This window comes from Cervus canadensis, chromosome 10 (genome assembly GCF_019320065.1).
Source record: "Cervus canadensis isolate Bull #8, Minnesota chromosome 10, ASM1932006v1, whole genome shotgun sequence".
In the NCBI taxonomy this organism is placed as follows: domain Eukaryota; kingdom Metazoa; phylum Chordata; class Mammalia; order Artiodactyla; family Cervidae; genus Cervus; species Cervus canadensis.
Genome location: NC_057395.1, coordinates 4,395,749 through 4,420,945, shown reverse-complemented (window position 1 = coordinate 4,420,945; position 25,197 = coordinate 4,395,749). Strand labels below are relative to the sequence as shown.

The following is a 25,197-nucleotide window of genomic DNA, read 5'->3' as shown; positions in this document are numbered from 1 at the left end:
ATGAATTGTTAGAATTAATGGTTAGATCTTCTGCCTTCTGCCTTTTCTAAAATGCAGATCTGGGGATGAGTGGCTAGTAACATGCTCTGTATTTTGTAATCCATCAGGGTATAATGGTTTATTTGTACGTGCATGTTCAATCGTGTTCCACTCTTTGTGACCCCCTGGACTCTTGCCACCAGGCTCCTCTGTCCATGGGATTTTCCAGGCAAGAATACTGGAGTGGGTTGCCATTTCCTCCTCCAGGGGATCTTCCCGACCCAGGGACTGAGCATGCATATCCTGCATTGGCAGGTGGATTCTTTACCACTGAGCCACCTGGGAAGCCCATCGTGGTTTTTATTACATGTGTTCAAACTTCTCAATACTGTGACAGTCTCTGTACAAGGTAAAGAGAGCTGTTGGGTGATGATGTAAGCATAAATTCCACAAAATGAATTTTGATACAAAATGAGAGATTGGAGGAACACGGTTGGATCTTTGAGGAACCCTTATGTAGGTCTGGAAGGTATTTGAGTTGTACGGGAAGGGAGTCAAGGGTTTTACATGGTAAGAGGCAGAATGAAATGTTTGCCCAGTGTGCTGATTGACTTCTAGACAGAAGCATCACAGAATGTCTCTGAGGAACCAGTGTGGGAAGCTTTAGCTTCGTTAACATTGTAGACCTCTTATCTCCAAAGAGGTGACGTGAAGAAGACTCTCAGAGCTAGTGCTAGAACATCATCATTCTGGTTAAGCAGAGCAGCAGTCCAATCAGAGAAGCAAGACGAAGCATCAGACAGGCCACAATCATTAGAAATGATGGTAAACTTAGATCAAAACAAAGAAAGAAATCCAGAAGTCCTGATGCTGGAGGAATTTTACATACATAGAAGGGAAGGGCCCTTCTATGGGGCCTTGGGTCCCACGGCCAGGCTCCCAACCACACTTTTCTGGAGGGGCCTTTCCCTGGGAGGAGCAGAGGGTCTTCACCAGCTGGGTGAGGATTCAGTTAGCTGCTGTCACTTGAGTCCCAAAGATGGGCCCAAGGGAGGTCGTGCTAGGACAGTTAGCAAGCAGCCGCGCCAGTAGGCTCCGGTGCCAGCTATGTAACAAGGAATCGGGCTGCCCTGATGAACCAGTGACCTCCAGAGGCAGTTGGTCCAGGCCCGGGAAGAACCTGAGGTCCCAGTGCCGACTTTGAGGATGATGCCCGCGGGCTGGGCTCCGGGAGGCGGCTGCCTGCAGGGGGCACCCTCCCCACCACCCCTGTTGGGGTGCTCCGGGAGTGGAATTCTGAGCCCCAGGGAGCAGCAGCTTCTGTGAATGTCTTATGTACAGCCAGGTAAGTAGCTGGAGGAGGTTTTCATTTTGCTAAATGTTAATCTAGAGAAAGAGAAAAAGGAAAAAACAAGTTAATGGCATAATAAACAATTGCTCACCATGGAACTCTTAGAAAGAAGCCCCAGGCAGGGCCTTGACGCGGAGGATTTCATTTGAATAAGTGTTAATCTACCAGTGCTTGGCCTCTATGGATACAAATGCTAATTTTGTGCTCAAAGTCATTGAAATATTATTATTTTTTTTTTTTCTTTTTCCTAATGAAGTTCTAGAAGCTGGCCTCTAGCTGTGAGGTCTTAACTAGGGGTGATGATTGTCAAGGTGTTACTTGGGAAATACGGGAGCCTGTTTTTTTTTTTTATTTTTATTTTATATTGGAGCATAGTCAATTAACAGTGTTGTTAGTTTCAGGTATGTAGCAAAGTGATTCAGTAATACATGTATCTATTCTTTTTCAATTTCTTTTCCCATTTAGGTTATTCAAAATACTGAGCAGACTTCCCTATGTACTACAGTAGGTCCTTGTTGATTATCTGTTTTAATAGTCTGTCCATGTTGATCCCAAATTCCCAATCTATCCATCCCCCATACCCTTCCTCCCAGGTAACCTTAAATTCCTTCTCTGAGTCTGTGCGGGTGTTTCTGTTTTGTAAATAAATTCATCTGTATCATGTTTTTTTTAGATTCGCATGTAAGTGATTTGTTGCTGTAGTTCAGTCGGTAAGTCATGTCTGACTCTTTGCGACCCCATAGACTGCAGCCTGCCAGGCTCCCCTGTCCTCCACTGTCTCCCAGAGTTTGGTCAAGTTCGTGCCTATTGAGTAGGTGATGCTGTCAAGCCAGCTCATCCTCTGATGCCCCCTTCTCCTTTTATCTCAGGATAGTTATCTTTGTCTGGCTTATTTCACTTAGTATGATAACCTCCAGGTCAGTTCATGTTACTCCAAATGACATTATTTCATTCTGTTTATGGCTGAGAAATATTCCATTGCATATGTGTGCCACGTCTTCTTTATCCATTCATCCTTCGATGGACTTTTAGTTGCTTCCATGTCCTGACTGTTGTATACAGTGCTACAGTGAACATTGGGGAGCTTATCTCCTTTTGAACTGTGTTTTTCTCCAGATATATGCCCAGGAGTGGGATGACTGGGTCACATGGTAGTGGTTCTAGTTTTAGTTTTTTAAGGAACCTCCGTGCTGATCCAGAAGCCTGTATTCTTGCCTGTTTCCCCAAAACCCAGCCTCATTCCTCTAACCCCTGTTATCACAAAGATATATCTTAAGATGTGACTTCCAGTGAGATCCTGTTATTGGCTGGCAGTCCCCCACAAGGAATAAATATATTTAGCAAAACTAGTTCTGCTTTTGTCTCTAACCAAGTTAGCCAAGTTTGCAAGTTAAGTAGAATTTTTTTTTCTTCTCTTTTTTGGGTGGTGTCGTTAGATTGCCTGGAAATCAACTGAAACTGCCCAAAAGGAAACTCTTTTATTCCCAACCAAATGGGAATATATTATCTGAAGGAAAAAAAAATACAGATCTGATGTTAAAACCCTCTCACCTGTAACTCCTGGAGAATTCAGCGTGCCCCGTTTCGGTTTTAGTATTTCTATGAATGCAAAAGAAGATAAATAAAACACAAGACCAGGTTAGCCTGAACTCAGCCACGTAGTCACATTGTATGTACTGTCTGCAAATTGTCCTACAGGTGGAATCTGTCTAGGTCTCCTGTGTGTTTCTTTGGTGAAAAGTTTTAAAGGCTGCATTGCAGTGAGTTACATCATGTTTGTGTCCCACTTCTGTTGGTTGTAAGAGCTATTAGAGGGTAAAGCACTATTTTTCAACCATCCAGTAAGCCAGCAGCTGAGGCATTGCTTCCTGTATTCCACATGTAAGAAAATAAAGCCACGGGCAGGTGAAATGATGCCTTCAGGGCCTGACACCAAGGAATAAAGCTGCCTCAGAGCTATCAGGGGCTCAGTTCTAGACCCCTGCAATAAAGTGAGTCATGTGAATATTTTGTTTTCTAGTACATAGAAAAGTTACATTTATGCCAAAGTCTGTTAAGTTCATCATCACATTATGTCTAAAAGAAAGTACGTATCTTAATTTAAAAATACTTTCTTACTAGAAAAATAATAACCATCATCTGAACCATTAGCTAGTCAATCTTTTTGCCTTGGAACATCAAAGATCACTGATCACAGATCACCAGAACAGATAGAATGATAATGAAAAGGCTTGAAATATTGCAGTAATTACCAAAATGTGACAAAGAGACATGATGTGAGCAAATGCTTTTGGGAAAACGTCCCTGAAAGACTTGCTCAGCGCAGGGTTGCCACTAACCTTCAGTGTGTTAGAAGGAAAACAAAAAGCTCGGTATCATGAAGCACAGTAAGCTTTGGTCTGCCCGTCCAGGTGTCCTGACCCTCATCCACCGCTGCTTCATTCCGTCCCGCAGCTTGGCCACACGACAGATAATGCGGTTTTAGTGAATCAGCTAAAATAATGTGTATTCTGATCCTTAATCCCTGACGATTTGATCTGAATCTCATTTCTGTTTCAGGATGGATGATCCTGTGCTTGAGTTTTTTGGTGTTCATAGCGGGCTTAATAACATGGATGGCCTGACTGTTAAGAACTGGGGGAGGTTGGAGCCCTTTTACTAAAGTGAAAACCGACTGTTACGGGCCCCCACTAAGCTGGTGCACAGGAATGTGGGGAAGTGTCTGCTGCTGTGGCTTCTCCAGGCTGAGCCTGTTGGAGGGAAAGCCTGGGGTGAGAGCGTGAGAGCGTCCCACGCGAGCACTCTCGTTTCTGTGCATCACGGATTTTAAACCTTGAAAGGAGGGCATGGAGCCCAAAGAAAAGAGTTGAGCCCCTGCGGTAAGCTTTTCCAGGTAAAACTGTCAGCACAGAGGTAGGCCGGTGCGTGATGTCCATCAGCCCAGGGAAGCCTGGCCCAGGGCGCAGCCAGAGTCTCTGAGTGGTGTTTTCTCTTAAGGTAACTGAACCCTTCAAGGCCTCCCCAGCCTGTTTATTGAATATGCGACATCCCTCCAACATGTGGAGTTTCTGTTTCCTTACCGCTTGCCTAAAGGAGGATGGAGAACCTTGCATTTAAATTATTTGCATTTATCTGATTAAGTACCAGTTTCAGCCTTCAGAAGCTTGGCGCAAGTACTCAGAAACTGGTGGACTTGGCCGTGGTTCTTTTTTTCGGATTTTTTTCCCTTAAAAAGCTTATCTGAAGTGCTCACCGTTGACATTAGATGCTTGTGCTCAAAGAGGAAGAGGAGAGAGATGTAGACTGTTTCGGGGTGGAGGGGGCCCTTGACTGTGTGGAGGGGCCAGCACGGGCTGGGGGACTCACATTTCACTTTGTCTCGTCGAGTGTCTGAACAGCCTCAGGATCTCAGAGGTGTGCCCGGTGGCTTGCCTTTCTTCTGATACGTTAGATACAATGGAGTCCTCCTTGTGACTGAATCCAGCCCCTGGGTGCAAAGGGAACCTCCCCACAAGGCTTCCAGGATCAGCCGGCCCATGAAGCCGCTTTCCAAACAGGATGAGCGGTGTCCTTGGGATCCGAAGGGCATTTTGCACCTCCCCGTGGTGCAGTGGTAAAGAATCCTCCTGCCAGTGCAGGAGGTGTGAGAGATGCAGGTTTGATCCCTGGATTGGGAAGATCCCCTGGAGAAGGAAATGGCAACCCACTCCAGTATTCTTACCTGGGAAATCCCATGGACAGAGGAGCCTGGTGGACTGCAGTCCATGGGGTCTCACAGAGTCGGACACAGCTGAGCGCACACACACACACACACACACACACACACACACACACACACACACACACACACACACACACACACACACACACACACACACACACAACACACACACACACACACACACACACACACACACACACACACACACACACACACACACACACACACACACACACACACACACACACACACACACACCCCCTCTCAGGAGACATGAGGAGCCCCCCTCCCGCATGCCAGATTTGGTCATCCCAATCTCATCATTTCAGGAAAAGCATCATGTGGGTAAACGGTGGGGTTTCTTTTCTCCTACTATCCTCTGCATTTCACAGCCTTGGTTCTTCTGCTTTGAGATCTCTCCTTTGCCTGGAGGTGGGGTGTCATCCTACTTGGATGTACCTTGATGTAGAATAATCAGGGACGTGCTCCATGTAAGAGGAGGGGCTGCCTTTTCCAAGTTTACTCCCATTTGATTATCTGTGAAGTGGTTGGAAATCGTTCAGTAAGAAATGCTGATTTGAGATGGCCCGGCAGCCACCATAACACTTGTGGTCTCTCTTTAAAACCTAGGCACAGAAACGTGTAAACCTCAATATTTAACCTGTAGGATTTTTATCTCTCAGTTTTTATTTGAGTTTTTCATTTGAAAGCATTGCTGTGTGCCAGGCACTGTGTGGAGAATTTCTACTTTTAAAGTCTCTTGGGATCACATTTAGGTTAAAGCCTCATAGATGTGTTGTTTATTTGTTTTGTTTTAATTAATCTTTACTGGAGTACAGTTGCTTTTGGTATTCCCACGTGGCACTCGTGGTAAAGAACCCGCCTGCCACTGCAGGAGACTTAGAGAGATGCAGGTTCAGTCTCTGGGTTGGGAAGATCCCCTGGGGAGGGAAATGGCAACTCACTGCAGTATTCTTGGCTGGAAAACTCCCACGGACAGAGGAGCCTGGCGGGCTGCAGTCCGTGGGGTCTCACAGAGTCGGACAGGACTGAAGTGACTTAGCGCGTAGCACACAGCTGCTTTACCCTGCTATGTGAGTTTCTGCCGTGTAGCCTAGTGAGTCAGCTGTGCATATGTATCTAGCCCCTCTTTCTTGGACTTCTCTCCCATTCAGGTCCCCACAGAGCGCTGAGGAGAGCCCCCGTGCTACAGTCGGTTCTCATTAGTTACCTCTTTCGTACGTCGTTTTAATGTGTCCCTCTCAATCTCCGATTTCATCCCACCTCCCCTTCCTCCCTTCGTATCCGTATGTTTGTTCTCTACCTCTGTGTCTCTTACAGTTTATTTTTTTGACTTGGTAGTAAGTAAAATGTTCTTAGAATATACTCAACCGATTTTAAATTGGAACATTCTGATGCATTTTGATGTGTTACGCCAGTACGGCAGGTATCTTTAAGAAGGGACACGACTTTTGTTTTTTTGCTTATCAAGATAGAAAAAACATTATTACATAAAAAAAAGTATAGATTTAAGAGCTCTGTGTTGTGTAGGTAGGTGGTTTTCCTTTTTGGCTACCAAGTTAGAATCCCCTGGATCATTCTTTGAGCATGCTGATACTCAGGTCCCATCTTGACCAGTTAAATTAGCCTTTCTGAAAGGGGGAACCTGAATATTGTTTGTGTGCTTGTTCTGAGTGGGGTGGGGCAGTCTGGGCCTCCCCAGTTCCGTGTGGATCATCTCATGCCGCTCCTGGGGTCGTGCTCATCCCACTAGTTCTGTCCACTCGGTTGAAGCCCCGAAGACCCTTTATTCATGAATCTGCTCAGCACATCCTTTAAGGGTCTCCTCCCAGGCTTTATTCCAGCACTTGCTGGAATGACTTGGTCCCCTCCTTCTGGAGTTTAGGTTTTGGCAAAAGATGACTTATGGCCTTGTCACTGTCTGAGCATACCACTGGCGGGGTCCTTTCGTCGGTCGGTTTAACCTAATTCTTGGGCCTGGGCAAGGTGATCAGAATCAGTTCCTGAGTCTTGACGCTTGTTCTGACTTGTGGGTTTTGTTTCTCCCCCGCCACATGCATGATGTTGGATTAATTCACGATTTTCAGCAAGTTATTCTCTGCCGCACTCTACCCAGGACTGGCCATGTAACCACAGAATTGTTTTTGTTTGCCTGTTATAGAAAGACAAATAGTACCTTGCTTTTATTTTCCTAGAATCCTAAGCTTTAAAGTTAAAATCAAACAACATTTCTTGGTTAAAAAAAAAAAGAAAGTTTAATACTGTGGAAGTAGTAGGTAAGCAAGTAATTGAATATAAAATAATGATTCAATTTAAAAGTAAACCCATCATTCAAGAGTGAAAGACTTTAAATTATTCAGGATGTGAATTGTTCTGCTTCAAACTGAGTGTGATTAACACAGCCCCTTGTGTATCCTGATACCAATATTTTGTCTCTTCCCCACCCCCCAATAACTATCTGAAATCTTGATATATAGAGCGTGAACACCAGAGATAAAATACACGTTCAACTAGGCAGAGAGTCTTAACTGACCCAAATAGCAGTTCATTCATGAGATAATGTGACCTGCAGTCACGGGGATGGAATCTGTTGATTGTGCCGGGGTAAGCCTGGCATAGAACAGACTCTGCAGTGATCAGAGAATCCGTGGAAATAAGCCCAGGCAGGAAAATATGGCAAAAGCTGTGCAGACCTCATCTTGATTCCAGGAATATTTCTTTCTCTAGACTTGGGTATCATTTGTCAGCTGGACTATTCCTGCTAATCCTTTAAAGCTTGTCTTTTATTAGTGTGAAGTGCCTTGGTATCAAAGGATTTGAGCAATTAAGCGATTTATGTATTTTAAGGTTTTCTGTTCATAATTTGGGAATCACACCTTCTGTTAAAAAAGGTTTTCCCTTTGGAGACGGTCGATGTATGCTAGGGTTTTGGGGTATTCACACGTTGGATAGGCATCGTCGTCACCAGAGCATCTTTACCTGTCCTGGGAGTCAGTACTCTGCATTGTGTATCCAAGTGTGCATTTCTTAATCTTGATGATGCCTTTTGCAAAAGTGTGAGGTTCTTTTTGTTCCCTTCAGCCTTCTTCTCTGACAGTAAGTGTCTGTATTGCTGAAGGGAAGGGCCTTAGCACTGGAGCTGTCTCAGATGATTTTTGGAAGGAAATATGGAAAAATAAAGTTAGTAGGCCAATTAGTTTCGGGCTTCCCTTGTGGTCCAGTGGTAAAGAATCTGCCTGCCAACACAGGGGACACGGGTTCTGTCCCTGAGTCGGGAAGATCCCCTGAAGAAGGAAATTGCAGTGCACTCCAGTGTTCTTGCCTGGAGAATCCCACGGACAGAGGAGCCTGGTGGGCTGTGGTCCCTGGGGTCGCAAAAAGTCAGACATAGCTTAGCTACTACACAGCAACAACACATCTGCTAGTTTTCCACCCAGTAAACAACACATGTGATGGTGTCCTGGATCATTCATAAAGGGCTGCAGTAGTTGTTTTTGACAAATTCATGTCAAAATGGGAAGATGGCAAGAAAGAGGTTTTCCTCTTCAAACCAGTAGGGAAAAACTTAGAGAAAATGTAAAATACTAAGGTCAGGCCTTATTCATTCAGTAAATGTCTATGGAGCAGCAGTGAAAAAGAAATACAGTCCCCTTCCCCAACCAGTCCACGCATTCAGTCCACTCCTGGGTAGCACTGCCTGTGTGTCTGTGGAGGTTTGGGGAGGAGTCATCTGTGGAGTTTGCTCTGTCCATGGGATTCTCCGGAATACAGGAGTGAATTGCCATTCCCTTCTCCAGGGAATCTACCCAACCCAGGGAACAAACCCAGGTTTCCTGCATTGCAGGCAGATTCTTAACCATCCAACCCACCAAGGAAGCCCTTAATCAAATTAGTCTGCCCTTATATTATAATATCGTTTCCCATGTAACCAGCTAGTGGGGCTGCTGGGGACAGAGAGCCCGTCTAGTGAGTATGGGATCCCTGGTGATGCTGAGGTTTATAACCACCACCACCCCACCCACACACACACTCACCCCCTCCCCCAAGACCACTGGCATGGATGTTGCTGGGCCAAACCCTCTTCCTGGGTCTGCAGCAGCAATGTCATGTGACGTGACAAGATACTCTTACCAAGAGGTAGATGCTGCAGTGAGAGGGAGTTGAATTTGTGCCATGCACTCCCAATTCCCTCCTACCTCCCCGTTGATCCTCACTTAATGTCGCACTAACCTCTTAATGGCTGTTAACAACGTCATCTCATGAACTCCCTTCTGCATTTGGAAAGGAGGAGCCCAAGCATCTAACAGAAACATTTGAGGCCAAAATGTTCTGAGGGAGAAGTCGTCGTAACCTCTTTTCAAGAGCACGTACACATGTGCGTGTTTGACAGATTTAAAATCACGGGGCTTAACTTGACGCCATTCGATTTTATGGGAACAAGCATTATGAGAGCCAGTGGAAATATATTTTTCAGGTGCTGGTAAAAGGCAGATCCCTCGCCGGGGAACTAACTTTCTGAATTTTCTGAAGGTCTGAGATGTGTGAGATGCGTAACCCGTTGCCGGGATTAATGTATTGGAGCCGACTTTATGTTTTCTAAGGAAACTGAAAGTGCTGCTCAGTCCTGTGTGGCATATATTCCACTTTTACTTAAGATTCTACACACACGGTAGGGAGAGTACCAGCTTTACAGGGAAAAAAACAACAAAACAAAACTTGTTAAATCTGAATATTGATTTAAATTGAGTCATAGCTCTTTGGACAATACCACTTAAGTCAGTGTTGTTTCTAAGGCAGGAAGCTTGTTGTTCTGGGTGGTTGTAACAGAGAGAGAACATGGTTCCCTGGTGTACGTTTCAGGGGATGGACTAGATCACAGGTTATTTAGAGTCAGATCAGGCAGGAGTCTGAGCCTCTCTTTTTCTCTTTATTGGTTCTGTGGTCTCAGGCAAGCTAATTCACCTTCTGAATCCCGGTTTCCTATGTGTAAAATGAGAACACTCATTCACTTTGCACAATGTTGGGAATTTCAAAGCCAAACAGGTAAACCATCTGCCCCCAGTAAGTACCTGGTAAATACTTCTTGCCTTCATTGTTGTCAAGTATCTTGCTGTCAAGGCTGGAGAGGTGAAGGAAAGTATGAAAATATATAATCATAGAGAAAAATGATGAAGCAATAATGGGCAGTTTCACTTATTTCACAGAACGTGGTGAGAAAAACAGAACTGAGTCGGGATCCACTTTCCTAAGGTCCCTACTGAGAACCTATTGTGCGCCCTGCTTGATTCCAGGTGCTGGGAATCAAAATCATACATAGGCTTTACCCTCATAATCTTCATGGTTTTGTGGATTAGCACACATTGATTAAACACTCACATGGGGACTTCCCTGGTGGTCCAGTGGCTAAGACTCCACACCCCAAGGCAGGGGGCCCAGGTTTGATCCCTGGTTGGGGAACTAGATCCCCCATGCTGCAGCGAAGACCCAGCATAGCCAAATAAATAGATAAGTAAACAGTCAGTGATATGTTGGAACTGAGCCAGATGGAAAGGCAGTTTATTTTAGGTGAGGTGATACACAGCATAGACAGCAAATCAGGAGATATGAAGCATGAGGTGGCAGCTGGACTAGACAGTTTGAATCCTGCTCTTCCCCTTCCTGGATGTTTAACTGTGGCCCTCTCTGAACCTTGGATTTGTTGTCTGTAATGTGGAGGTAATGGATCAACTCCTCAGGGGGCTTTGTTGAGGATTAAAATTGAGATAAAGCCCGTCGGGCCTCCCACGTGGCACTAGAGGTGAAGAACCCATCTGCCAGTGCAGGAGATGTGGGAGACCTGGGCTCTGTCCCTGGGTCGGGAAGATCCCCAAGAGGAAGGCATGGCAACCCACTCCAGTATTCCTGCCTGGAGATTCCCCTGGGCAGAGGAGCCTGGCGGGCTATGGTCCATAGTGTCGCAAAAAGTCAGACATGACTAAGCGACTTAGCACGCACAGAGCATGTTAGGCACCTGTTCTAACCAAACATCACGCCCTTCACAGCGTGATGACAAGAATCAGTGCCTGTCCCAGCCAGGGGCTTGTACAAAGCAAATGTCCACCAAGTGAAAATATTTTTGTATATTTGAGTCATAGAACTTGGAAGCTTGGGATTTGAAAGACTATTTTAGAGAAATCATTTCCAGCCTCTGTGCCTCTAAGCCTCTGAGAGGACTGCAGAGTTAATGAGCAGAAATTCTAAAATCTTTGAGTACATCAAGCATTATCTGTAGAGGTCTATGTGCACATGTGTGCGTCACAACTTTTGCGTGATCCATTTTGCTGCTGTTTTGATCAGTAAAGTGAAAAGTTTTGAACCATATTGCTAAACTCAAATACTTTACACATCCTTCTGTATATCCTCAGTCATCAGGTATCGAAAAAGTTCAACTATTATCGCATGAGGGAGCAAAAAATCGTTTTGAAATACGTTCAAAAGAGGTAGGAATTACTGTTCAAGGGAGTTTGAAAAAAATGGCCAAAGATTGGAAGTTGCTTAGTGACTTTGGCTTCTAGCCTAGTTCTCCATTCTTGGAAAGTATCTCAGCTCTATTCTGAAGTCAGATGTCATCATTGAAATGAATACCTCCATTCTCAAAATATCTTGGCACTGCCTTAGGAGCAACGTGGAATTAAAGGGAGAGAGTCCACCTGAGGTCTGGTTGGTGTTATTTGGGTTCCCTAACTAATATTTGGCATGGAAATGGGACCCATTATCCTTTGAAACGGTACCTTCCCTAGTGGTTCAGATGGTAAAGAATCTTTCTGAAATGCAGGAGACCCAGGTTCTATCCCTTGGTTGGGAAGATCCCCTGGAGAAAGGAATGGCTACCCATTCCAGTATCCTTGCCCGGAGAATCCCGTGGACAGAGGAGCCTGGTGGGCAACATCCATGGGGTCACAGAGCTGGACACGACTGAAAAATGGGTGAACAGATGCCATCCATTTCCTGCAGTCCCTCTGTGACCCAGTGTTACTGGCAGCACATGTGTAAGCGGACGCAAATCAGAGTGATCACCTGGGCATGGCCTTGCTTGAACCTCTGCGTAGGAAGACACCTATTCCTTAGTAAAGACCCACTGTGACCTTGTCCAGCAGTGGGAACTGTGTGTCCTTCTTACGTTCAGATACCTAAAGCAGAACAGTCTGAACTACTGGCTGATGCCATTTAGGGGCCATGTTAAGCTGCATATTTAAATTTTAGAGCTTATTTTCTCCTAGAAAACAGTATACAGATAGGTTCTCAGTTGGGGTACGGAAAGAAACCCTCTTGAACTCAAAAGGGAACTAGCCAAGAGCTGTTTTTGATGGCATTCTAGTTTGCTGCTGTTACTATGGGAAGATGCCTGTCTGGGTCCCTGGGCCTGAGAAGTGAACCACCTTGGCCCTTGCCGCATGACTGTCTCCTCCTTCCTTGATGACTACGTCTGAGTGGCAGAGGCGTGGGGAGCCGCACAGCGGCCTCTGCTTTTGGAAAGCGTGCTTATTATCTGAGGACGTGTGTCTAATTCGTGTACAAAATACTGAAAGAAACTGTCATGCCACAGCACCTTATTCCATTAGCATATCATATACACACAGGTGCACTTTTTAAATAGAACAAAGTAGACTCAGGTTAGTGTGAGAGTGGGTCAATAGAAAGATTGTTCTGTGCAACAATACCTCATTAAGGAGTAAAGATTGACTAGGGTGGAGTCTCCGTGTATAAGAAGGACATGATCAGGAAAGTTGGAGAGAGATGGTAGTTTGATCATCAAGACTAGTCTGATGGAGTGTTTTATTCTATTTTGTTGTTCAGTTGCTCAGTCATGTCCAACGCTTTGCAACCCTGTGGACTACAGCACTCCAGGCTTCCCTGCCCTTCACCATCTCCCAGAGTTTGCTCAAACTCATGTCCATTGAATCCATGATGCCATCCAACCATCTCCTCCTCTGTCATCCCCTTCTCCTCCTGCCTTCAGTCTTTCCCAATGTCAGGATCTTTTCTAATGAGTCTGCTCTTCTCATCAAGCAGCCAAAGTATTGGAGCTTCAACATCAGTGCTTCCAATGAATACTCAGGACTGATTTCCCTTAGGATTGATTGGTTTGATCTCCTTGCAGTCCAAGGGACTCTCAGGAGTCTTCTCCAACACCACAGTTCAAAAGTGTCAATTCTTCAGCGCTCAGCTTTCTTTATGGCCCAGTTCTCAGACCCATATATGACTACTGGAAAAGCCACAGCTTTGACTAGATGGACCTTTGTCAGCAAAGTAATGTCTCTGCTGTTTAATACATTGTCTAGGTTTGTCATAGCTTTTCTTCCAAGGAGCAAGCATCTTTTAATTTCATGGCTGCAGTCCCCATCTGCAGTGATTTTGGAGCCCAAGAAAATAAAGTCTCTCACTGTTTCCTTTGTTTTCCCATCTATTTGCCATGAAGTGTTGGGACCAGATGCCATGATCTTAGTTTTCTGAATGTTGAGTTTTAAGCCAACTTTTTCACTCTTCTCTTTCACCTCCATCAAGAGGCTCTTTATTTCCTCTTCACTTTCCACCATAAGGTTAGTGTTATCTGCCTGTCTGAGGTTATTGCTGTTTCTCCTGGCAGTCTTGATTCCATCTTGTGTTTCATCCAGCCTGGCATTTCGCATGATGTACTGTGCATATAAGTTAAATAAGCAGGGTGACAATATACAACCTTGACGTACTCCTTTCCCAATTTGGAACCAGTCTGTTGTTTCATTTCTGTTTCTAACTGTTGCTTCTTTACCTGCATACAGGTTTCAATGAGGCAGGCAAAGTGGTCTGGTATTCCCATCTCTTGAAGAATTTTCCAATTTGTTGTGATCTATACAGTCAAAGGCTTTAGCATAGTCAGTGAATCAGAAGTAGATGTTTTTCTAGAATTCACTTGCTTTTTCTATGATCCAGTGGATGTTGGCAATTTGATCTCTGGTTCCTCTGCCTTTTCTAAATCCAGCTTGAACATCTGGAAGTTCTCGGTTCATGGACTGTTGAAGCCCGGCTTGGAGAATTTTGAGCATTACTTTGCTAGCGGGTGGAATGAGTGCAATTGTGTGGTAGTTTGAACATTCTTTGGCATTGCTTTTCTTTGGATGAAATGAAAACTGACCTTTTCCAGTCCTATAGCCACTGCTGAGTTTTCCAAATTTCCTGGCATGTTGAGTGCAGAACTTTCACAGCTTCATCTTTTAGGATTTGAAATAGCTCAGTTGGAATTCCATCACCTCCACTTGTTTTGTTTGTAGTGATGCTTCCTAAGGCCCACTTGACTTCACACTCCAGGATGTCTGCTCTAGGTGAGTGATCACACCATCGTGGTTATCTGGGTCATTAAGATCTCTTTTGTTCTATCTGTCAAGACGTTTAAGAAGCTCAGAAGAAGGCTGCTGTGACAATAAAGTGGGTTAATGCTCTGAGCAATACGTATTGATTCCGATGTCCAGACTCTAAATGTGAATATATGTTCTCTCGCCTTTGTTTCCGTTTGGTTTCGCATTTAAGAGACCTGTCTTTTGGGGATAAAATACTTGCAGCAGAGCAGGTGACACCATTGGCAAGGATAAAATGAAGGGAGAAACTGTTGAAAATTCTTAGGAATGAAATGAAGAGTAATACTGATGAAGAACCCAGGCTAGCAGATACTGTGAAATGATGCCTAGCAACTTCCTGGGCAAGAAAAAAGATACTGGTGTGAGAGCAAAATCTAACTTGATTGACATCTTTAATTTACTGCTAACATTAACATCTCAGAAGGATCAAAGCAAAAATCTCTTCTTTTTTTCCAGATTTTTGTCAAAAGCTTTCTTTACAATAATGCATCAGCGTACTTTTTTTTAGTGTGAGGGACCCTGATTATTTCAGAACATTGGTTTAGAAAAAAAACTCTGAAGTTATTAAAAAGGAAAAGTCATGATACCTTGCTTTTAAGAAGTCTAGTTAGATTGCTGATAGATTAAAAAACAACAACAACAACAAAATTCTTAAGAGTAGATGAGAGAGGAAGCATTGCATGGATCCGGGGCATTATCTTGTTTTCAGCTTCCTAAAGCCTGAGGAAATTTTAAGTTACCTGGTTTGAGCTCCACAAATCAAGGCATTGGTCATCAGTAGTGGATTTTCAGGCTTAAAGGGGATTGACAAGAGGAGAGCTTGCCTTGGAAATCTAATTTGGGTTATTGGTATCATGGAGCCTTCCAGAAAGCAGATTACAGTAGACAGAGTCTGAGTGATGGGTCTTGGGCTTGGAGATCAGATCTGCCTTGTCATTCTCGCTCTGCCATTCAAGGCTCCGTCACCTTAGGTGAGTTGCTGTATTTTTTTCTGGACCTGAATTTCCTCATGTTCAAAATGGTAATTTCCCAGATCCATTGTGGTTTTAAAAACCATTAAACCTGAGACATGTGGTCAGTGTCTCCTGGCGGGGTGGTAGTTCAGACAGAACTTAGGGTTAGCATTAGAAAAATCGGATTGTCTACCTATAGAATGGCTCTAGAAACTGTGAAAAGATGGAAGTGATGTGTGAACCTAGAATTGGAAAAGGCTTCTCCTTGGTTAGTTTTGTTTTGATTGACATTTCTATAATGATGATAACTGCTACTGTTTTCTTCTTTCTTTTTAAAGGCAAACTTAGTTAAGTGAGCAAATACTACACTGGAAAAAAAAACCGTAAATCATCCCAAGTGGGTCAGGTCTGATTTAGTCCAATATTTAAGGTGTTCTTTTAAGTCTTTTGTAACTAGAGACTTGACACCATAACTGGGAGCAAAATATCAAAAGTAATTAGGTCAGCCTGTTGGTGTTAGAAGCTTCTGTCCTCCAAATATGTGGTTGTGAGTATGTGTTCTTCTGCCTCCTGGAAAATGATGCAAGTCCTCTGAGCCCTATAAAAATACATGTTATTAGTTCTGTTAGCAAAACTTAAAGTTGAAACTGGAAGGTCATTACTTTCAGTGTTAGCCATTTATTGCTAAGTGTGTTCAACACCCTGACACTCTCAGAATGGAAAGGCCAAGTGAGCCTCTTGACAGATGAATTATGAACAATTCCCCCATAATCTTTACCATCCGGCACACATAAACATAAAGCTAATTTCACTTTTATGAATTCCAGTCCCATAGCTCTAAAAGTTGTGTGTGAATAGAAGAAAAAATTTGTAGGAGGAAGACAATTGTCTGATACACAAACGGCTACATCAGGATTGAGACATAAATTATATATATGAGGAGTTTTGCAACGAAAGCCCAAAATAATCCTTGAGAAACAAGTACCAAAGGGAATGGAAAGATACAAATTAGTTTGGGAAATGACCTGCTTGGATTGACTAGAGCAAGCTGTTTTCTGCTAGTTCAAGGTCATTCCCTCTGACAGGCCTTGATGTCTCATCCATGTGAGTTTTGAACACATTCCCTTGGAGGGCACTTCCACAGTCTAATGGCTTGAGATATTTGAAAGCTTCTTTAAGACATTCAGCCTAAATTTTCTTTTAATTTCCTCTTCCAGTGTCTCTGTAATTGCTCTTTCTTGTATTATCCTAAAAGGAGTTTGTGAGGAACATGTGCAGTGGGAAGGAGTGTTCAGTTTTTTCCTCTGGGGTGCTACAAATTTCACCTTTCATAAACTTATGCTTTGCTCACAGAAAATGACTACAAAGGGAATGAATTCACTGCTTTTCCAGAGTTGAACAAGTTCTGCCTGTGATAAAGGTGCCCACAGAGACTAGCTGGAGCCTGAGTCCTGGAGGAGAGAGGTTGCCTGAATGTATTTTTTCGCTGGCCTCATTCCAGTTCTTGGCCCATTTCTAGAGTCACTGGCCTCGTTTATTGCAAACCTTCTTCCTCCCTGAAAACACCATCTTCCAACACCGAGCCCTACCCCATACACACTGACCATTCAGGAAGGCTGTGTAAAAATATAGCGGGACAGTGTCCTGTACCCATCAAAACCTTGATGAATGCTAGGAATATCAGATCAGCAAAGTGGGGGTCATTTTGTCTCTTCATGCACTGCCTACAAAAAGTGCAAAAAGAACACCAGCAATTCTGTATTCTTGTCCCTGTGATGTACTCTTGAACACCATGGGAAAGACTGTAAACCTAGGGACGCTCCATAGAGAGGATCTGGGAGGAATTTTGTTTCTAGGCATGTGTTTGAAAGTCATGCTGCTCCCGTCTTTAGTGTAGATGTGGTGTGATTAAAGAATTAAATAAGCAAACACTTTTGGACTGGAGATAGTTGTTCTGCAGTCGATTAATGCCCTCGAGCAGAATTCGCCACCTCCTTTGAACTGTTTGTATTCTGAAAGTGCCGCTGAGGTGCGAGAGCCTTGCACCCCTTCATGAACTGACTATACAAAACTACCCTGCCTCCTGTTTTACCTCCGTGCCCTCTCTGTGGTGTTCAGGATACTCTCTGTATTTATTGGCATAGAAGTAAAAACAAAAGCATTCTTTTTTTTTTTTTTTTTTTTTTTTTTTTTTTTTTTTTTTTTTATTAGTTTGGAGGCTAATTACTTCACAACATTGCAGTGGGTTTTGTCATACATTGATATGAATCAGCCAAGAGTTACACGTATTCCCCATCCCGATCCCCCCTCCCACCTCCCTCTCCACCCGATCCCTCTGGGTCTTCCCAGTGCACCAGGCCCGAGCACTTGTCTCATGCATCCAACCTGGGCTGGTGATCTGTTTCACCATACATAGTATACATGCTGTTCTTTCGAAACATCCCACCCTCACCTTCTCCCACAGAGTTCAAAAGTCTCTTCTGTATTTCTGTGTCTCTTTTTCTGTTTTGCATATAGGGTTATCGTTACCATCTTTCTAAATTCCATATATATGTGTTAGTATGCTGTAATGTTCTTACTTCACTCTGTATAATGGGCTCCAGTTTCATCCATCTCATTAGAACTGATTCAAATGAATTCTTTTTAACGGCTGAGTAATATTCCGTGGTGTATATGTACCACAGCTTCCTTATCCATTCATCTGCTGATGGGCATCTAGGTTGCTTCCATGTCCTGGCTATTATAAACAGTGCTGCGATGAACACTGCGGTGCATGTGTCTCTTTCAGATCTGGTTTCCTCAGTGTGTATGCCCAGAAGTGGGATTGCTGGGTCATAAGGCAGTTCTATTTCCAGTTTTTTAAGAAATCTCCACACTGTTTTCCATAGCGGCTGTACTAGTTTGCATTCCCACCAACAGTGTAAGAGGGTTCCCTTTTCTCCACACCCTCTCCAGCATTTATTGCTTGTAGACTTTTGGATAGCAGCCATCCTGACTGGCGTGTAATGGTACCTCATTGTGGTTTTGATTTGCATTTCTCTGATAATGAGTGATGTTGAGCATCTTTTCATGTGTTTGTTAGCCATCTGTATGTCTTCTTTGGAGAAATGTCTGTTTAGTTCTTTGGCCCATGTTTTGATTGGGTCATTTATTTTTCTGGAATTGAGCTTCGGGAGTTGCTTGTATATTTTTGAGATTAATCCTTTGTTTCTTCATTTGCTATTATTTTCTCCCAATTTGAGGGCTGTCTTTTCACCTTGCTTATAGTTTCCTTTGTAGTGCAAAAGCTTTTAAGTTTCATTAGGTCCCATTTGTTTAGTTTTGTTTTTATTTCCAATATTCTGGGAGGTGGGTCATAGAGGATCTTGCTGTGATTTATGTCAGAGAGTGTTTTGCCTATGTTCTCCTCTAGGAGTTTTATAGTTTCTGGTCTTACATTTAGATCTTTAATCCATTTTGAGTTTATTTTTGTGTATGGTGTTAGAAAGTGTTCTAGTTTCATTCTTTTACAAGTGGTTGACCAGTTTTCCCAGCACCACTTGTTAAAGAGGTTGTCTTTTTTCCATTGAATATCCTTGCCTCCTTTGTCAAAGATAAGGTGTCCATAGGTTCGTGGATTTATCTCTGGGCTTTCTATTCTGTTCCATTGGTCTATATTTCTGTCTTTGTGCCAGTACCATACTGTCTTGATGACTGTGGCTTTGTAGTAGAGTCTGAAGTCAGGCAGGTTGATTCCTCCAGTTCCATTCTTCTTTCTCAAGATTACTTTGGCTATTCGAGGTTTTTTGTATTTCCATACAAATTGTGAAATTATTAAACAAAAGCATTCTTAAACTTCTTCAGAATGATTGGGTACAGAGGAAGGCATCTGGAAAAAAAAAAAAGTGTAGATTTCATTCATTTTTTAAGGATCTACTCAAAGTCCTATCACCTAAGTGATTTCTTATTCCATAATTTCTTTATATTCCACATGTGGACTTTGGTTTTAGTACATGCCCAGCTTTGGGGGTTGATGGACAGCTGTCTCCTCCACAAAAATGTGGGGAAACTGCAGGTCCATGGAGTCTGGCTATTCAAAATAGAGAAGTGGTCACTTAGCCCTCTCTTGGGTTGGCTTTTGCTGTCACCTGGCCGCATCCTGGTGTATGGTCAGAATTTCCAGGACACAGCACAGATGACAGGAGCATTTAGTAATAAGAACCAGATCGCTGTGGGATCAGTTAGTTGCTCATCATTTGTATGACTCATAACTGAAAAAATGAACCTGGCTGAATAATCGAGAGTGTAAACCACTGTGAAGTGCTCCCAGGTTCAGAAATGTCTTGGCTGTATTTGTAAGAGCTGGTAAGGTAGGATGAAAAGGGTTTGCCCTTGTCAGACACCAGTTCAAAGACTGGCTTTGCTACTGAGTGTCATCTTAGTGAGTTCTTTAACCACTAAAGTTATATAGCCATCTAAAAAAATGGAAATTACATAGGCTCACATTATGAGAATTAAGTGGGGTCATGTGTAAATGGTCCAAGTAGGGACCTCCTTCATGTTAGTTCCCTGTGCTTTTTCTTTGAACAAATTTGTATGTTTACAAGTCTTTGTGCTAGCATCTTTAATGGATTATTTCTTAGTAAGTGTCCAGTTTCTGACCCATCATGATTGCTCACTAAAATTTTCATGGAATGAGTGGATGGTTACATATATTTAGTGGGGTGTGGCCATTTTTTCCCTCTATTAGACAAGGAACATAGAGTTGGTAGTTTTCCCCAAGATTACCCAGAAGATGGAATCACTGCCTACACAGACATGTAGAAATGTACTGTACAACTCTTGTAAATTTCAGGCAAACCCAGTATTAGTTCTTGTATGTATTAACCATTGCCTTCTTCTCCATCAAACACTTCGTTTTGTGAAAATATAATTTCTGCATGGCGCGGAGTCCGATATTGGAGGACCTTTCATTGTGTCTTGTAGAGGGAACCTCATCCCTGTGCTTAATTTGAAGCATGCAGTAAGGAGAAGGCATTCGGAGGTGGAGGAGATTGGTGGCCACTGTTTTCTGGGACGACCTTTGATTGGAATCAAAGTCCTAATACTCATTTAATGAAAAGAAGATTTTGATCCACATCTGCTGCTATTAGAATTAAGTCTAACCAGCTGCCGGTTCCTAGAGGCAGGTGGCTGTAGCTTTCTGTCTCCGCATCTGCCTGTTTTCCATTTCTCATTGGCTTTGTTAGATAAGTTAGTCTGGTATTTGTTTGAAAAAAAAAATATCTGTGTGTGTTGAACTTCTCACAGTTGCTTGAGCATCTATGTCCGAGAAATCAAACTTTCAAAAACTGAAATTCTGTAAATGTAAGAGGGATTATTTTAGAGGAGGGGACAGGCTCAATCTTGTAATCAGTTCTTAGCACAGTGAAGAATTACTAGTTTCCGTTCTGTTCTTGTAATTTTTTATATAGTGGGGCCTGACTAAAGAATATTAGGACAAGAGCATTTCTGTTCCCAGTAGAATTTGTTCCCAGAAAAGATGGAAATTATACATCAGGGCCCTGTTTCACTGTTTTGGCACTACTGATTCAACTACTAGCCAGAACCCAGGAGAGTTGAGATGGGGTGGGGGCGGGGAAAGTTCGTTAAACTGACATGTTGGAACCTCTAAAAAGGTTCTCATGGAGTACTCATTTAGAAATAGATGAAAATTTGAACATATATAGATAGATAGATAGATTTTTTTTTTTTTTTTGCCTGAAGTATTTAACTCATTACTCACCTTTCTGGTAAATGGTTTGCTAAAGGGTTTCCCATGTGCATCTCTTACAAAACAAAGATTTTTGCAGGGTGCATTGGTCATTTATTGACCTACTTTCCCTAGATCCTAATTTCCTCATAATATTGGTGCTTTCTTTTGTACGTTTTTAACTCATGGAAAAGAAAAACACATCAAGCTTTGTTCTGGGGCCAATGGCATGCCGCTCTCGCCTGCTTTTCTTTCCCTGGAGGGACTTTCAGATTTTCCTGTGACTTTGGCCGGTTGATCACAGAATGGTAAATGTTGCAGTGAACAGAGCCTGGAGCCCTGGATTCCTCCTTTGTGGTTGGAGCCAGGGTTCCGTGGACAAGAGGAATAAGGAAGGGAACATAAATGTGAGACTCCACATGGATAGAGAAAACAAACTTATGTGTACCAGGGGATAAGGGGTGGGGGAGGGATAAATTGGGAGATTGGGACTGACATATACACATCGCTATATATGAAATAGATAACTAATAACAACCTGCTGTATATGGCAGGGAACTCACCACTCTGTAACAGCCTGCATGGGGAAAGAATCTCCAAAAAAATGGATTATATGCATATGTGTGGCTGCTTCACCTTACTGTGTCCCTGAAGCTAGCACCACATTGTAAATCAACAGTACAATTAAAAATTTAAAAGAAAATTCATACTCCAGTCCCCATCCCACCCCCATGTTAATCCCTCACTTAAGCCCCGTTGTTTTTTCTCAAGAGTTCAAAACTCTTAATTACTCCCCAAAAGACACACCCAAAACTGATACCCAGCCTTTAGCTCCTCCCAGCAGAAGACCCTAAAGAAAACCTGTCCAGTAGGTAAACTCCTATCTTTTGTTGAAATTACAGGAGGGATCAACTCAGTGAGCTGGCCCAGGTGATGACATTCCTCTCAGGTTTTCTGGATTTCTGGGTCATTCAGCTGTTTATTCTACTACAGAATATTGGTGGCTGCCCCGGGCAAGGCAATGTGCTGGGTTTCCCTGCAGAGCAGAGGACATGGTGGCCTAAGAGCCTTGAAGCCTGGGTTCCAGGTTCCACTGCGCTGTGAGTGCCTTGAGTGAAAAGAAAACAGTTAGTTGCTCAGTCGCGTCCAACTCTTTGTGACCCCGTGGACTGTAGCCCGCCAGGCTCCTTTGTCCATGGAATTCTCCAGGCAAGAGTACTGGAAGGGGTAGCCTTTCCCTTCTCAGTCCTCTTTCTGACCCAGGGATTGGACCTGGTCTGCTGCATTGCGGGCAGACCCTTTCCGTCTGAGCCATCACTGTACGTAAATTGCCCCTCCTGCTTGGCTTGCTCCTCTCTCATCTGTAAAATGAAGGGATTACTTTGAGCTCTGAGATCCCTTCCAGTTCTAACACTTCTGTGATTTTCTGATTGCAAATCTCTTGAGCCAGGAATTCATGATTCCAAGTTTAGGCTGAAAACTCAGTTCTTTCCACTCTCAGCCTGCAGCACATGGTAGCCTATGAAGAGGTCCATGGTTGGAGGTACTTGGTTGTCTCACCTTGGACACAGTAAACCTACTGAAGATGCTTAGTGTAGATGGCCAGGGAAGCCGGACTTCCAAACAGACACATCAGAGCTTTGCCGTCTTTTGAATAGTACATGTTGTATACCCTTTTGTATGTAATAACTGGCAGTTATGAAATCACTGGTGTCTTAATACTGCTAAAAATAGGCTGAGGTTTTCTACCTTATACTAATAACTCCAAGTAGATGCCAGATGAAGAATTCCACTAAAGCAAGAAAACATGTTGTCTTTCTCCCTTCAAAGGAGTCACCTATGCAGACAGATCCCAACCCCAGGCCCCATCCCTACATGCATTGTTTCCTATGGTCACGGTTTTTATTCTGTCTTGACTGGCAGTGAGGTCAGAGGTCATAATGACCCTTCTGTTCATATCACAGGCTCTGTTGATGGTTGACACCTCTGTTGGGGAAATAAAAATGAGCTGGTGAAAGACTTACCTTGACATGCCTTGATCAGGGCTGTGCCAATTGGCATGTTCCTAATGATAGGAAACAAATGTGTATTTCCACTTCTTGAACTTAAAATGTGATTAAATTTAAATAAGAAAGAAGTGGAGACTGATGCAGAGGGTAGTTTGGTGACTGTTTTATGTTATTTCTGTCCTCTCCATGAGTGAGAATAACCAACCTATGGATGATGAAAGATAACTCAAGTTTTGTTGTTGTTTAATCACTAAGTCATGTCCTACTCTTTCCAACCCCATGGACTATAGCCTGCCAGGCTCCTCTGGCCATGAGATTTGCCAGGCAAGAATACTGGAGTGGGTTGCCCTTTCTGCCTCCAGGGGATCTTCCCGACCCAGGAATGGTACCCGGGTCTCCTGCACTGCAGGTGGAATTCTTTACCACTGAACCACCGGGTAAGCCCAACTCAAGTTTTACACAAAAGCTTTTACTAAGGTAGCACCATGTATCTTCCGCTTCCCATATGCCTGCTTCCCCTTGTCCTGCGGTGGGTGAGAAATGCGTTGGTCCCCTCCTCCCTCTCCTCCCGACCCAGAACAGTTTCATGGTTTAAGAGCCAGGACTCTGGCTTCAGACAGCTTGAATTGGAATCTTGATTCCATCACCGGATTGGACAAGCCTCTCAATGTCTCCGTACTCAGTTTCTCCATCCTTACAAAGAAGGTGAATAATGCTTTTCTTGTTTAGTCCTGTTGTTGTTGTTCAGTTGCTAAGTCATGTCTCAGTCTTTGCGACCCATGGCCTGCAGCGTGCCAAGCTCCTCTGTCCTTCGCTATCTCCCATAGTTTTCTCAAACTCATGTCCATTGAGTCGGTGATACCATCTAGCCATCTCATCCTCTGTTTCCCCCTGCCCTCCCGCTCTCAGTCTTACCCAGCATCAGAAGCTTTTCCAATGATCCGGCTCTTCACATCAGGTGGCCAAGTATTGGTGCTTCAGCATCAGTCCTTCCAGTGAATATTCAGAGTTGATTTCCTTTATAATTGACTGGTTTGATCTCCTTGCAGTCCAAGGGACTCTCAAGAGTCTTCTCCAACACCACAGTTCAAAAGCATCAATTCTTCGGCACTTAGCCTTTTTTATGATCCAGCTCTCACATCCATACGTGACTACTGGAAAAACCATACCTTTGACTATATAGACCTTTGTCAGCATTTAGCTGTAGGTAGGATTAAATCGCACTAGGTGGAGAGGACTTTAACACGGCCTGCCGTAGAGTAACGGCATCTTTGTTGGTTGTCTCCCGTGGCCAGTCTCAACAACCAAAATATGAGCTGCTTTAGAATTTATTTAAATTCTCTCAGTCCAGCAGGCTGAACTCTAGGATCAAAGATGCAGAGCAGTTACCAACCCACTGTGAAGAGCCAGTCTAGGCTGATTGTCTGTGGTCTGAACTAATAATTTTGGGCAGAGAAAAGAAACTATCCTGTGGATAATTCATTTCCCTCTAGGAAAAGGAAGAATCCAGGAGAACCTACTTTCTTGTTCTCTAGTTGGATGTTAAGTCCAAGAAGAGAAAGTATGTAAATTGATCTGCAGCTTTATTCATGGTATGTGCTAGCAAATGTGGTGGGAATAAACACCAATTAAGACATAATTGTTGTATTTTTTATCTTGTTGGACAGATAGAGTAATATGCAGACACCTGACTGATTTCACCTTTGAGTAAGTGTGAACTGGAGATGGTCTCCATGCTGAAGGTCTTACTGGGTTGAATGAACAGATGTAGCAGCCCACAGTTAAATGTGATGTGCAGGTATTCCATTAGAAATGTGAAAGGCTTGGGGGCCCTGATAAAGCAGAAATGAATGTCTTTTGGACAGGTTAAAGATGAAGTCTGTGAATCTGACTTGGGCCTAAAAAAGACAGGATGTTGATAGAAGAGTCAAGGGCGGGGTTGGGAAAGGGGAGTGAAGAAATCATCCATCCTCTTGAATGTGTAAGTGATAGAGGTCACACGCAGTAATTCCTGCTTTTAAATGGAAAAGTCAACATATTGCTCAAAAAACCAGTCAATTC

At 43.4% G+C, this 25,197-nt stretch overlaps 1 protein-coding gene across 14 annotated transcripts in view; it reads left to right on the top strand.

Annotated features, from left to right (window-relative positions):
- CELF2 (CUGBP Elav-like family member 2) overlaps positions 1 to 25,197 on the top strand; it is a 547,972-nt gene that overhangs the window by 274,238 nt on the left and 248,537 nt on the right. Inside the window, exon 3 of one of the 14 annotated variants that reach the window (XM_043479741.1) lies at positions 2,004 to 2,040. The exons of the other annotated variants lie outside the window; for them this stretch is intronic. The gene's annotated coding sequence lies outside the window, so the exon portion shown is untranslated. The remainder of the gene's footprint in view (positions 1 to 2,003; positions 2,041 to 25,197) is intronic. 14 annotated transcript variants of the gene reach the window in all.